The 4,420-nt window shown below is 37.4% G+C and overlaps 1 pseudogene; it reads left to right on the top strand.

Moving 5' to 3' along the window:
• The first annotated feature begins 1,887 nt into the window (after positions 1–1,887).
• On the top strand, positions 1,888–2,001 carry LOC113921225 (annotated as a pseudogene).
• The last annotated feature ends 2,419 nt before the right edge of the window (positions 2,002–4,420 follow it).

Here is a 4,420-nt window from a genome sequence, read left to right as displayed (position 1 = left end):
AGATACAAAAGGCCACATACTGTATGGTTCTATTTACTGGAAATGCTCAGAATAGTCAAATCTACAGAAACACAAAGGATATTAGTGATTCCTAGGGGCCTGGGGGAGAAGGGAATGGGGAACAATTGCTAATGGATATTGTTTTTAGGGGGGCGATATGCAAATGTCCTGGAATTAGGGTGATGGTTGAACAATCTGTGAATATACTAAAAATCCCTAAATTCACCACTTTCGGAGGGTGAAGTTTATGATATGTGAATTATATCTCAACAACAAAGAAATCTAGTATAATGGGTTTTTTTTTTTTAAAGATTTTATTTATTTATTTGCCAGAGAGAGACAGCGAGAGCAGGAACACAAGCAGCGGGAGTGGGAGAGGGAGAAGCAGGCTTCCCGCGGAGGAGGACCCTGGGATCATGACCTGAGCTGAAGGCAGACACTTAACTGCTGAGCCACCCAGGCACGCCCCTCTAGTATAATGTTTTTTAAAAGAATCCTATCATATCAAACATTTTTAGATGTTAGGAATAGAATTTTCTTCTCTATCCTCTGTGCCATGGATGGTGAATAGTGATGGTGTACTTGAAAGGAACACTGATCTTGGCAAGTGGTGTGATCCTGGGCAAGTCACTGCACTTCCCTTAGCCTCAGCTGCCTGATAATTCTTCCTGTCCTACTTACGTCACAGAGCAAATGCGGCATAGCAAGAATGGCATGCATTTAATGAGCTCTCATTATCTACCAGGTACCATTGCTGGTATTTTACACGTATTCATTCATTTTCCTTATGAAATATTATTCTTATTTTGATTTTACAGATGAAGAAAATGCAATAATTGTGGTAAAACTGCTATACAAATGAAAGACATGGATATGTTCTTTTATTTCACAAAACCATTTAAGAATAATGCTTTTCCCCCAGCTTATTACAGTGATGTGTCATTGGAGAAATCAGAAAATAGAAAAAGTTATAAGGAAGCAAATTAAAACCAACTCATAAACCTAAAGAAAACAGTTATATTTTTGTATTTTCCCTTCCAGTTTTTAAAAAAGTGTATATATGTATATGTATATATACATGTATGCGTACATATGTATATATAAATTGGTTCTACACTATAAATACAATATTATATTCTACTTTTAAAAATGATTTAAATACCTGGATATGGATGTACCCTCTTAGCGCTGTGGGCTCAGCCCAGTAGTTGGCTGGTTAATTGGAAAATTTGGTTTAAAGCAGGTGAGGCACTGTCATCACCGACAGCACAGCATTTCCCCTCCTGGTCTTAGCTAAAATGACCCTGATTTTGTTCAGGTGTGTGAAATCGATTTTTTCAGCCTGGGAGGATGGAATTGAGATGCTGAGACACCAACACTGAGATACCTATGATTGTTCTGAGCCAGTCATGATGATCCCATTCTTTGAACGAAGAGTTTGGGGGTTAGCATGTGACCTAGTCCTGCCAATGAGACATAAAGGGAAGTCTGATAAGGGCTTTTGGAAAAGAGTTCCCTCCTGCTAAGGAGAGAGATGCATGAGATGAAACACCCCTTGCCCTCCATCTCCAACCCCAGTCCTCCCTTCCTGCTGGTGGTTACTGGAGCTGTGGCTGCCATCTTTGGAGCATGGGGGAAAGCCAAGACTATCTCAGATATGCCAACCCAGAGCCTTGATGTTTCCTAGCCACCGAATTAACCAACCCTGGAACCGTGAAGCTTTAGACTCCTACGTGAAATAATGAGCACGTAAGTAATTGCAGCCCCAAGTGAAATAACTAGTGGGGAATAGTAAAATAAATGATGTGGAATTATTTTTAAACATTTAAAAAAATACTTAAAGCATACATCTATGCATTTACTCATCATTTAAAAAATGTAGGCCAGATCGCTTCTCGGCCTTTTGGCTAAGATCAAGTGTAGTATCTGTTCTTATCAGTTTAAAAAATGTAGGCCAGGGTCTTTAATTATAATGGGGGATCTGTGCTATATTTATCACATAAACAAGATCAATAACACACTTCTAATTTCTACAGTTTTCTTTAAATTTTTTATTGTTATGTTAATCACCATACGTTACATCATTAGTTTTTGATGTAGTGTTCCATGATTCATTGTTTGTGCATAACGCCCAGTGCTCCACGCAGAACGTGCCCTCCCTAATACCCATCACCAGGCTAACCCATGCCCCCACCCCCCCTCCCCAATTTCTCCAGTTTTCTGTTTGTTTTGTTTTGAAGTAGATCACCAACTTAGAGACAATTACAAGAGGTCTGAGCACAGACCCCTGTTAAGCCCACAATTCTCAATGTGTGGTCTACGGGCTTCTAGAGATTTCCAAGCCTCAGGAGGATGTCTGCAAAGTCAAAATTATATTCATAATAATATTAAGATATTATTGCCTCTCCCACTATCATCTGCTCATGAGTATTATACAGTAGGGTTTTCCAGGGGCTACATGACTTGTGATACTGCAGTAGATTGAACACAGAAGCAATGTGAGAACTCAGCTGCCTTCCATTAATCTAAGCATTACAGAGTTACAACAATGTCAGTGTCACCACTCTAATTTTTTTCATTCTGGAAAATATATTTACTTGTCATAAAAATGTTATTTATGTTAACACATAATGGGTTTATTATTTTTAAAAATGAATTCAAAGTTAATAGTTTATAAATCTCTTAGTTTTAATTTCTAATATGGTAAATGTCAGTAGATATTTCCCACATAAACAGGTATTTCCCACATATTTCCCACTTAATCATTTTTAAGAAGGGACCAAAAATCTTGAGCATCCCTGTGCTAGACTTGATTGATTTTCCCCAATGCGTACTGTTGCCTAGTAACAGTATATTCTTTGTTTTCCTTCCTTCCCCCAACCTCCTTCCTCCCTTCCTGTCTTTTCTTTTCTTTCCTTTTCAGCAACTTGCTTTTAGCTAAATTTTGCAAAACATTCAACTTAATTTTCGTAGAAACAACTACCGTCTTTCTTTTAGCGTTCAGAATGACGATAGTAGGTTACTGAGTTCATAAATAGGCCTAGGCACAAACATATCCCACTCTTGGTAAGTGCCCACCTAATTGGGGGGAAAAAGTACATGTGTGTCTGAATGAGGAATGTTTGGTGTGTTTCCAGAGGGAATAAATACCACTGACTAATCAGGCATTGGTTTAGTGGAAATGCATTAAGAAGGAATCTTCTGTACATAGCCATTTTTGTATTGCTGAACACATTTTTTGTGTATACTTTTTAACTTCAAAAAACAAAGCTAAAATGAATGTCCTTATACATAAATCTTTGCATAAATGATTATTAGGATAAATTCCTAGAATAAGAATTACTATGTCAAAAAGTTGAGGGCATATTAAAGGTTTTGGTGTTTATACTCAAATTATTTTCTAAAAAGATTGTACAAATTTGGGCTCCACATCTTTAGTAATTCAAAATATTACTGTTAATAAAGAAACATGCTAATTTTATACCCAAATTCTTGCTTTGGTTTTCTAGGAATAATTTATCTGACATAGTGAGATTAGACACTTTAAAAATACTTAGTAACAATTTATATATATATTTTTGTGAATTTCCATTATATGTCCTTTGACCATTTATCTAGAGAGGTGTACTGGTCAGGATTCTTGCTTGCAAATGACAGGAACTGACTTTAGTTAACTTAAGTAGCGTATTGAGTATCTCACAGAATTGAAGGGAAGGCTGAGAACCAGACTTGGAGAGGAGCCAAGAGAGACAAGGCACAGCTGACATCCTGCCATAGGAACAGTTAAGATACCACAACACAGTCAACAAAACTAAAAGGCAACCTATGGAATGGGACAAGATACTTGCAGATGACTTATCTGATAAAGGGGCTAGTATCCAAAAGATATAAAGAACTTAAAAAAGTCAACACTCAAAAACCAAATGATCCAAGTAAAAAATGGGCAGAAGACATGACTAGACATTTTTCCAAAGAAGACGTATAGATGGCCAACAGACAGATGAAAAGAATGCTCAACATCACTGATCATCCAGGAAATGCAAATCAAAACTACAGTGAGATATCACCCCACACCTGTCAGAATGGCTAATACCAACAACACGAGAAATAACAGGTGTTAATGAGGATGTGGAGAAGAAGGAACCCCCTTGCACTGTTGGGGGGAATGCAAACTGGTGCAGCCACTGTGAAAAACAGTATGGAAAAAAGTGAAAAAGTAGAACTAGCCTATGATCCAGCAATTGCATTACTAGGTATTCACCAGAAGAATGCAGAAATACCAAGGGGTATGTGCCCCCTGATGTTTATAACAGTATTATCTACAATAGCCAAATTTTGGAAACAGCCCAAGTGTCCATCAACTGATGAATAACACAGAAGATGTGGTATAAATACACAATGGAATATTACTCAGCTGTCA

This window comes from Zalophus californianus, chromosome 3 (genome assembly GCF_009762305.2).
Source record: "Zalophus californianus isolate mZalCal1 chromosome 3, mZalCal1.pri.v2, whole genome shotgun sequence".
In the NCBI taxonomy this organism is placed as follows: domain Eukaryota; kingdom Metazoa; phylum Chordata; class Mammalia; order Carnivora; family Otariidae; genus Zalophus; species Zalophus californianus.
The sequence above is the reverse complement of the archived record's forward strand: the minus strand, read 5'-3'. Positions and strand labels throughout refer to the sequence as shown.